Consider the following 11,225-nt stretch of genomic DNA (forward strand, 5'->3'; position numbering starts at 1 on the left):
AATACTTTAAGTTCTGGGGTACATGTGCAGAATGTTACATAGGTATACATGTGCTGCAACCATCAATCCGTCATCTACATTAGGTATTTCTCCTAATGCTATCCCTCCCCTAGCCACCAACCCCCCGACAGGCCCGGGTGTGTGATGTTCCCCTCCCTGTGTCCATGTGTTCTCATTGTTCAAATCACTTATCACCACCTGACTTCATATTATGTATTGACTGCTTTGATGTTTCACTCCAGAGATTTCTAGAATGTAAGCTTGAGAACAGCAAGAACTTTTTACTACTAAATTCCAACTATCTGAAACAGTGACTTGCATATAGCTCTTATATGAATATATGCTTAATGAATAAATAAATTAATGAAATGAATGGACTTGTCAGTATAAGAACTAATTTTAGTGATTCTTAAACTGAATCATGCTTTAATCAAAAGAACTGCACCTATCCAGACAAGCCTTAAACATTCATATTGTAGATACTATTTGAAGATGCTTACAAACCTTAGAGGGGAATGTAGTTTAAGCCCATGATATGAGGGTTTCCCAGGTAATGTTCTCTTTGCAAAATGGATTGTGTATTCTGAGTTGATATATCACGGGTGATGCAACCTATGTGGGATTCTACATGGTAGGTCAATCCCTAGGGATCAATTTAGTAAACACGAAAAGGAAGTTTTCTCTAGAGGAAGCAGTATTTACAGCAACAACCATAAACAAATGTTAAAGGACATAATCTCTAATCTTAGATCTGCTTCTTGTACATTTTTCCCTGGTAATTCATTCATCAATATTCTATTTAAAATATTGAAATTACTTGCATATTTACTCAGGTATTTAGTGAGGATGAAATGTTATAACACTATTTTGCAAAGGTCTGAAACAAACAATAATTAGATGCTTTGAGTCAGTTGGGCATCTCTGTAGTGAAGCTGTGAAAACAAACACCAGTTCAAGTGTGCAGTGGGTGAATGTGACTTCTGCACGTTAAAAATAGGTTCCAGGCTAGATCCTAAGTGCCGCTGATTTGTGCCTCTCACATCAAGGCTCCAAGGCGTTGTGTTCCAGTAGAAATAAAATGCAAGCCACATCTGTAATTTAAAATTTTCTAGTAGTCACATTTTAAAAAGTGAAAAGAAATAAATGAAACAAGTGAAAGTAATTTTAAACAATGTATTTTGTTTAATACAATATATCCAAAATGTCTCAACATAAAAGTAAACAATGGGCTATTTTATATTTTTGTACTAAATATTCTAAATCCTGCATGTATTTTACACTCACAGCACATCTCAATTCAGATGCTAACTTTTAATAATTATAGTGAAATGTAATCCTACCAAAACAGTACAGTTTTGCTTAATGGAGAAATATTTTGCACAATTTCAGTTATTAAATGTAGACTCAAACTAGTTAAAATAAAAATGCAGTTTCTCAGTTGCACTCACTAGCTGCATTTCAGGTGCCTCAAAGCCACCTGACTATCACGCTGGATGGCATAGGTCCCCGGCATCAGCTATGAGCTTGTTAGAAATGCAGTATCTCAGGCCTCACCCCAGACCTATTGAGCCAGATTGTGCATTTTAATAAGATTCCCAGTTGAGTGCTATGCACATTAAAATTTGAGGACTGTGACAGACCACTTTCGTGGTTTTCTCTTTATCATCATTGATACTACCATAGTTCAAGCTTTCTTGCCTTTAGCTGTACTATTATAATTGCCTCTTAATTGGTCTCTCACCTCCAATCCCTGATTAATCTTCTGGAAACACTGCTCAAAGACTATAAATAGTTCCCTGAGTGCTTACTTGCCTTGGTCTACCAGGTCCTATACAACATAGCCATGAATGTGACTTGACCTCACTTCATTCACTAAACACCTCCAGTAACAAGGAGCATGCTGAGATTTCTATTCTTCCATTACATACTTGCCATGTGCTATGTGGTAGGTAAATAAACATGAATAAAATCTGGTTCCTGCTCTAAATTAAATTGATACAAATAAAATCTGGCTCCTGACAATCAGGCTGCAAGGAATGTGGGAATGGTGCATATTTTTAAACTTTGCTAATTATAATATATTGTTAAAATGGAATTATTCTCAAAGTGCCACAGGCACAGGAAGGCAGGAATGATTAATTCTTAAGGAGAACTGAGGAGTAGGGGAGGTGGAGAAGGTTTCAGAGAAGAAGGAAGATTTGAGAACTTGTATGTATAGAAGCTTGCCTACAGCAGAAAGAAGGGAAGGGCGTTCCAACCTCAGAAAAAAACACCGTAAGTGCATAGAGTGTGAAATGGTATGGTACGTGATATAGTTTGAATATATGTCCTCACCAAATCTCATGTTGAATTGTAATCCCCAATGCAGGAGGTATTTGAGTCATGGGGAAAGATGATCCCTCATGGCTTGGTGCTATCCTCATGATAATGAGTTCTCTTGGGATCTGGTTAAGTGTGTGGCACCTCCCTGCCACTCTCTCTCACTCCTGCCTGCAGCCTAGCCTTCTGCTATGAGTAAAAGCTCCTTGAGGCCTTCCTAGAAGTCGAGCATATGTCGGCACCATGTTTGTAGGGCATGCAGAACCGGGAGCCAATTAAACCTCTTTTCTTTATAAATTACCCAGTCTCAGATATTTCTTTATAGCAATGCAAGAATGGCCTACTACAGTTTATCTTGGGGAACATATGTAAGTCACTCAGGGGGTAAATAGAAGGGCAAAAGGTATAGTGTTAAAGCATTGGCCGATCACTTTAAATTTATTATTAGTTTACTTGTACCTAATGTGGTTCCAAATAAAGAATATCTCAGGCAATTACTAGATGATGAAACTAAAAACATAAAGTACATTTCAGATTACTCCCCCCATGTATGCTTTGCAATAATCAAATCAAACTATGTACTAAGCCCTTTAAATTCCCTGTGAGTGGCTCCTGTATGCATTAAGTTTTATTGTGAAATATATTAGACATTACAAACAGTATATAAGACAGTTTAAAGGATAATAATAAAAATGAACATCCATGAACCCATCATGAACTACCTCAGCCTTAGATATTCTACCTGTTTCCTTCCCAGATCCAATTCTCCTTCCTCCCTAGCCCCAGATAAGCAGAATCCTGAATTTCATATTAATCATTTATTGCTTTCCTTTATAGTTTTACTATTTTTGCAAGCTGACTTACACTTGGCTTTATACATTAATAAAGAAAACTCTGTACTTGCTTTTTAGCTCAGTTTATGCTTTTGAGATTTATTTATATTGATGACTCAAGCTGTAGTTTATTCATTGTTACAGATGTAAAATGTTCCAGTGTACTGAATATACCACAACATGTTTGCCTCTTCTATTGTTGGTAACAATTATAAGAAATGCTATCAAGAACATTCTGGTACATATCTCCTAGTAAACATGTTTAAGAGCTTCCCTAGGATATATCTGGTGGTAGAGCCATTATTTAAAATATTTAGCCACATGTATGATATAGGTGCTGATCAGTAAGAACAGATACTGGTCATAAACCATTGATAAGGCTGTACACTAATTTCAACCCTACCAGTAGTGGAATTCCTAAGACATAGGAAAGGCATATTTTTCATAACAGACGTGACTGAATACATACTCCTCCAAGGGAAGTTTGAATTCCCAAAGCTCCATATTCTCACTAAGTGTCTAATTTCCTAATTGAAGGAACAGAGTAGCATGAACTGGTAACTCATGTTTTAAACTTGCATTTTCTCGATTGCTAGTGGTTTTTCCATGTATATTCAACATTTATGTTGCACTTTGTTTTAGAGTCTACTTTGCTGGTATTAATATAACCACAAGACCAGCCCAAACTGGACCTACTTTGTTGAAAAATGTCCAGTTAGCTTGTAGGTGTAACAGAGCCAAAAACTGCAATTCATACAGCCTGGGCAAGTGCAATAGCAAAAACTTTGACCTCCAACCACACCCAGAACCAGTGAATCCTCCCTCTGAATCAAGAAGCCTGGGACATGACCAGAACCTGAATGCTGGAACTCTTTCAGATGCGAGGGGTCTGTTGGCCCAGAAGATCTGGAGCTGAAATTTGCCTCAACATACCTTACCATCAATGGCCAGATTAGAAGCCCTCCAATTAGACCCTGCCAAGCCAACGTTCCTAAATCTTTTTCCTTGTCCTATGATCCCTTAAAACTTGGCCCAGACCCAATAAGAGACACAGATTTGAGTCTGAGTCTTATCTTCTTGCTGGCTGGTTTTGCAGAAAAATAAAAATAAAAAACATCTTTTCTCAAAAGCCATTGTTAAAGTTACTGTCTTCTGTATGCATTGGACCATGGGCCCATTTGCTTGATAACATAATACAGCTGCATCAACTTTATTTTGGTTTGGGTTTGTGGGTATTTTTCCATCCCTTTTCTTCCAAAATTTCTGTTTTTAAAATTCAAATATATCTCTTTTAGTAATCATCAAGTTGAATTTTGTCGTATATCCAATCAGGAAATGTTTTAACTTCTTTTTTGGCACACTTAATGCAATTAGTGATATAGTTATGTTATTTTACTTTATTTTAGTGGTTCATCTAGATATTTCAACATGAATCCTCTACTTAATAGTCGAATACCAATTCTTACATTCTCACTTCTTAGTAGTTCTACAAGTCTAGTGCAATTTTACTCCATTTCCTCTCTCTTAACTTTTCTTGTAATTGCTGACATGCATTATTGTTGTACATATATTTTAAATTCCATAAGACATTTCAATTATTCTCTGAAATAACCCACATTTGGACCTTGGATTCTGCTGACTTACAGCTGCGTCTGGAAGCTCCTCCTCTGTCCCATGGACAGTAATAAAATCTATTTTGTTGGCGTATTCCCACAAGGTCATACACATTGGTGAAACCCTTCCCCAACTGGATGGGGATGAGGGTGTTTTCCCTCCATCAAGGGAAGAGAGAAAGATCTCCAGGAAATAAAGTTGTTTGCTCTAGGATGAACCCTCTTGTCACTAATTCAGGGGCTGAAGAATATTTTTACCCTGAAAATTGTGGAACTGCTAGACCTACCAAAATTCTCATGCCACCAGATGAAAAGAGGCAGGAGAAAGAAAGAGACGCTAAGCGGGAGCATATGAAGCAGCCTGCAGGCATGCAGCTTGAAGCGGCAAAGATATGAGTCAGCTGTGGCTCAAGTGAATATTGCAGGTCATCTGCAAGAAGATCTTCTGCCAGGCAGAAGATTCCAGCACCAAGGGGCTGTGGCAAAGGCAGAGGTAGGGAGGAAGAATTCAAGCAGGGATGGATATCCCTTCAGGGAATAGATAGCAGAGACACCACAGCAGGTGCTCAGAAGCAGCCACAAACTACCCCTACAAGAGCATTAGATGTCTGCCACATCCAAGTGTCTTCCAGAGAAATTGAAACCACCAGGCTGCTGTCATGGAAGAAAACCTCTGCCCCCCCACCCAGCTCTTTCCCACCCTAGTACCACAAGGGAAGCACAAGAAAGGAGGAAGGGGGTGCAGCAGACTGTTTCTCCAAAGATGACCTCCAGGTCAAATGGTATCATGCACTTTGACCTTCCCAGTCACTCATGAAGAAGTCAATTTCTCTACCTTCTTGAATCCGAGTTCACCCTGTGACTGCTTTCACTACAGTAATATAGAGGAAAAGCAATGGAGTACTAGTTTGGAGTATAACCTTTAACTGGCTTGGCAGTTTCCACTTCCTGCCTTTTAAAAGGTAGTTGCCTTGTGGGGGGGAAAAAAGTATCATTTTGCTAAGACCACAATGTTGTGAGAAACAAACCCAAGCCATGAGGAGAGGCTTTGGAGGATGCACCACTGCGTGGGGAGAGGAGAGAGAGATGCCAGAACTGTGAGGGAAAAAGACTTCTTAGTAGTAGAGTCTTCAGCTCCAAATGTCCCAATTGACACCACCTCGGATTATAGACAAACTGCCCAGTGGACCTCTTCGTGAACTCCTGATTACTAAATCAAGAGTTTTAAAAAAGAGGTTGTTCAAGGTCAGATTGAGACCATCCTGGCCAATATGGTGAAACCTCGTCTCTACTAAAAATACAAAAATTAGTTGGGCGTAGAGGCACACATCTGTAGTCCTAGCTACTCAGGAGGCTGAGGCAGGAGAATTGCTTGAACCTGGAGGCAGAGGTCACAGTGAGCTGAGATCGCACCACTGCACTCCAAACTGGATGACAGAGTGAGACTCTGTCTCAAAAAAAAAAAAAACAACAACAACAACAACAAAAAACCCCAAAGTGATTGTTATAAGCCACTAGTGTTTGTGGAAGTCTTGACATTTTCTCCTCTGCCATTCCATTTTGCTTGAAACACAAGCTTGCCTGTCCAACAGGGAAAGGAAAAGAAAGTTTCAAGTTGACTAGGAGATTAAAGTTCTAAAAATAATAAAACACGGTTTTAAAAACAAGAATGAGACAGAAAAAAAGTGACCGAAAAGACACAGAATAAGTGTTCATTGTCTCTCTAAACCTCTAAGCAGAAAAGAGGGCTCAATAGAACACATATAAGGAGTTATTGGAAAAATAAAAAGTCATTTGTATTTACATCCCAAGTTGAACTTTTTCAAAAATAACATTCTTATTGTTTTTACATCTTTAAGTGAATTGGGTACTGTATGTCTATCATTTCTTGCTTCCTTCTATACAATTTTTTTAATCAATTAAAAAATTATATATACAAAAGAAGACATGTAATACATAGGTAAGTTCTGCAACATAACATAACATAAAATTAATAGCTTATCACTCAAGCTAATAACTGAAAGTTACCTGATGCCTCTGCTTCCACTCCTGATTCCTCTCCCACCCCATCTCATGATGATACTACAGTACTCTCCCAAACTGTATCTGCTTATTGTTCCTTTACTTTTTAAAGTGTAATTTTATCACACTTATGGATGTCCCTATATAAGATGCTGTTTAGGTTTCTTTGTTCCAGGACTTTCTAAAAATTGTGTCTGTTGACACTCTGTCTTTATAGGCCCCTCTAAATTTCCTTTGTATGATCAAAACTAGAAACCTGTTACTTGTCCCAGATTTCCTTGCAAGTGCTATTCTATTTTGCCAATGGGAGGCAGTTGTGCTATATTAAGAGGGGGCTTGAAAGAGATAGTATTTCTCCTTTTGGTGATTCCTCCACCAAACTGCCAGCCTTTGCTGGGGTGTCAGACATTGAGGCAGTGACCAGAGGCAAGAGTAGTAGCAGGCCAGTCACACGGCCAGGATTGTCAATGGTAGTAACAGGCAAGCGTTGGCTTTTCCAAGGGAGGTAGCTAGCGGATGACTAGGGGCTCCTTGAGTGGTTGCATTACCCAGGAAACACTCTCAAAGAAGAAAATCTGGAATTGGTTACCTGATGTACTTGGGCTTAAATGCAGTGACAACCTACCACACTGCCCATGGAAAATAGGACACTAGAATTCCATGACACGCACTGGCAAAATAGTTACCTTAATTATCATCTCTGGTTAATTGGAATGAAGTACCTACTCAAATTGAGACCCTGGAGATCAAGGGCCTGCTGCATTCACCAAGAATGTGGGAATGATAACTTCAAAGATTGTGGGTGAGATGGCTTTTCATTACAAGAGAATGTTCTTTCAGTATATTTGACACTATTGCACTCTCCTCCTTGAATTATTTTCTTGGTTTAGTTCTTTCAGTTTTCTAGCTTTTCCTTTATTTTGAAATACTGAAATTCCCCAAGACTTATTCCTTTCATTCACTCTCTAGGTGATGTCATCCCATTTCACGGCTTTATATGCAAACAGTTCTCAAGTTTATACTGCTAATCCTGATGCAGGCTGATATATCCAACTGCCTATTCAACACTCTCACTGGGATATCTAATAGGCACTTCATACGTAAGAGAAATAGTGACTTTACCCCCAAACCTGCTCCTACCCTAGCCTTTGCCATTTTGGTAAATGGCAGCTCCATTTCTATCAGTATTTAAGTCACTCATTTTCAACCAGGGATGATTTCTCCCTCAGGAGACATTTGCCAATGCCTGGAGACACTGTCACAATGGCAGAGGGGTTGTTGCTCCTGGCATCTCCTGGATAGAACCCACAGATGCTGATAACATTCTACAATGTTTAGGACAACCCCCTCCCTGCAAAGAATTACCCAACCCAAAATGTCAACAGCGCTAAGGTTGAGAAACCCTAGTTTAAGTTAAAAATTCTTGGAGCATCTCGTGATTCTTTTCTTTCTTTCGTAGCACACATCCAATAATCATTTAAATGTACGTGTGAAATCATGTTACTCCTCTGCACAAAACTCTGATGGCCTCTGATCTTATTCAGAATAAAATGCAGAGTCCTTACTATGGTCCCCATGAGATAATACTTCTATCACTCTCCTCCTTGTTCGCATTGGCCTCCTGGCTGTTTCTCAAACAATCAAGGAGATTCCACCACAGGGCCTTTGTACTTGCATTTCCCTTTGCCTGAAATACTCTTCCCCCAAATATCCACACATGATGCTTCCTCGCTTCATTTGAGAATCTGCTCAAATATAACTTGCTCAGATAATCCTTCTCTGACAGCCCTTTCCTTTAAAACAGCACTTTGCTTTCCCTAACCCTGCCAACATCTGACATCACACAGTAATTAGATCATTTGTTTGTTGTTTATTTCCCCTATGCAAAATGTAAGCTTCACGAAAGGGAGGGGGTGTCCTTTGATGCTGTTCACTTGGTGCCTACAACATGAATCGGTAATTATTAAACTCATTGATTCTTTCATTATTTCAACCATTGATTCATTGAATATTTAGTATGCTCATTACATGCCATGTGGTTTTCCACATGCTGGGACACAGTAGTGAACATAACAGGTAAAAACGGGAAATACATTCTGTCCTCACAGAGCTTGCATATTTGTTGATCAAATTATGAACTGCTAATACTACGAGCTTATAGAAGTGAACAAAAAGGTTATCTACACATGAAATTTTGCTAATTTAATTTTTTTGTTTGTTTTTATTTTTTCCAAGATGGTGTCTTGCTCTGTCACCCAGGCCGGAGGGCAGTGGCGCTCTCTCGGCTCACTGCAACCTCCACCTCCTGGGTTCAAGCAATTCTCCTGCCTCAGCCTCCTGAGTAGCTGGGATTACAGGTGCACCACCACACCTGGCTAATTTTTGTATTTTTAGCAGAGACGAGGTTTCACCATGTTGGCCAGGCTGGTCTCAAACTCATGAGAGTTTGGCCTCCCAAAGTGTTGGGATTACAGGTGTGAGCCACCCCACTGCGCCTGGCAAAATTTAGTTAATTTTAAAGAGGGAGAAAGAATAAAGCACTAGGTGGTGGCCATCTTTCTAATAAACGTTCCCAAATTTTCATTCATAGAAATAACAACTACAGATTAAAATTTTAAGACATTGGGACTATCACTGGTGCTTTATAAAAATCATTACTTCAGAAACTAAGTGAAGTCTGTGTTTTCTTTTGTTGATGTAAGAACAGCTCATTAGAGGATTGATATCTTAATGATTTTAGAGCTAAGTTCCACAGAAACACATACCTAAAAAATGAAAAAAATCTGATTTGTGTGTTGAGTATTTCATTCCCAAGAACAATATCTTGTTTCTGAACTTGAACATATGAATGATGAAGATATAAATGCTTCAAGGAATCAAACTTCTTTTTCCTTGTCATAACTAGAAAATACACCAAAATGATTGTGAGGATCTCAAAGTCTACAGTTTCATTATAAAATCATTAATGGTATTAAAACTTCTGAGGTTAACATTCTAAATTACCTTCCAAAATTACTAGACTGGGTGCGGTGATTCATGCCTGTAATCCCAGCACTTTGGGAGGCAGAGGTGGGTGGATCACCTGAGGTTAGGAGTTTGTGACCAGGCTGACCAACTTGGTGAAACCCCATCTCTACTAAAAATACAAAAATTATCCAGGCGTGGTGGCACATGCCTGCAATCCCAGCTACTCAGGAGACTGAAGTGCGAGAATGGCTTGAACCTGGGAGGCTGAGGTTGCAGTGCAGTGAGGCCAGATCCCGCCACTACACTCCAGCCTGGGCAACAAGAGCGAAACTCCATCTAAAAAAAAATTACTATAAAACTTTACATTTTGCTTTCTAATTACAAGAAATCATTTATTTTTTGTTATAAATGTGCTTATTGTTCATTGTGCTAAAATAAATAAAAAGACATTAGGATAATGTTCTTTATAGAAAACGAAGAGGAGGGAAACTTTGTCAAATGACCATGAAGATGAGTAGACATATTATAATGCAGATAAATTAATATACATTCCTTATCTTTGAAACAAGCAGGATAGAGAATATTTTGTGTATATGAGGATAAAATCTAGTCTTAACTGGAGAGCTAAAACATAAATCCACTCCCAAACTTCAACCTCAGCACTCTTACCAAGATTACCTTGTGTGCACTTAAGTCACACATGTGTAAATAAATGAAAATTTAACTGAAAACAACGTAAGAGCAATCATGGAATGCTGGGATCATAATTTATAGGGTTCCTAAGTCTTAAACTGAGAAATTCAACTACTTGAATGATAAAATTTTACACCGCGGACAACTAGGGTTGAAAGATCAAGTACTGGATGCCTGGTTAAATTTGAAACTAAAATAAAAAATATATAAATATTTTAAAATAATTATGCCCCATGCATTTTTTTATACCAATATATAATTGTTTATCTGAAATTGAAATTAAACTTGGCAACCTGTACTTTTGTTTCCTAAATTGGCACTTCTATAGGCCAGGCGAAATTACATCTTGAATGTGTGGGAGTGGAACGCAGGCCGGCGGTCCATCAGAGAAGTCCAGGCTCTGGGCCGGCGCTGTAGGTGGTCAGTGACGTCCCTCTCCTTTCTACCACCTCTGTTCAGCTACGCAAAAAACACTCCAGGGAGGAGGGAGGCATGAAGCGTGGCCTGGTGATGTAACCCGGACCACAAAGGAGGAAAGATGCGGAAAGACGATGGCTGTATAAGAGCAGTTCTTGGGGTCAGACAGTTGTAGTTTCGAGAAGGAAGAACAGGAGAGGGGAAAAGCAGGGCACAGATGGGGCCCTTGAACCTTTGAGGAAAAGGGAGCGGTGGGGACCCCGGGCCAGATCCGTTAGCGCGCGCGCAGGCCGGTTACAGCCCAGCCGCCGCTGACCGGAACGTGGGCATCGACGCGGGCCTTCCAGTGCCAGCGCAGGCG

The 11,225-nt window shown here is 39.4% G+C and overlaps 1 protein-coding gene across 1 annotated transcript in view; it reads right to left on the reverse strand.

Moving 5' to 3' along the window:
- The window catches only part of MGAT4D (MGAT4 family, member D), a 54,848-nt gene that overhangs the window by 43,227 nt on the left and 396 nt on the right, over positions 1 to 11,225 (reverse strand). The window lies entirely within an intron of this gene.

This window comes from Colobus angolensis, unplaced genomic scaffold, assembly GCF_000951035.1.
Source record: "Colobus angolensis palliatus isolate OR3802 unplaced genomic scaffold, Cang.pa_1.0 Scaffold400, whole genome shotgun sequence".
Classification (NCBI taxonomy): domain Eukaryota; kingdom Metazoa; phylum Chordata; class Mammalia; order Primates; family Cercopithecidae; genus Colobus; species Colobus angolensis.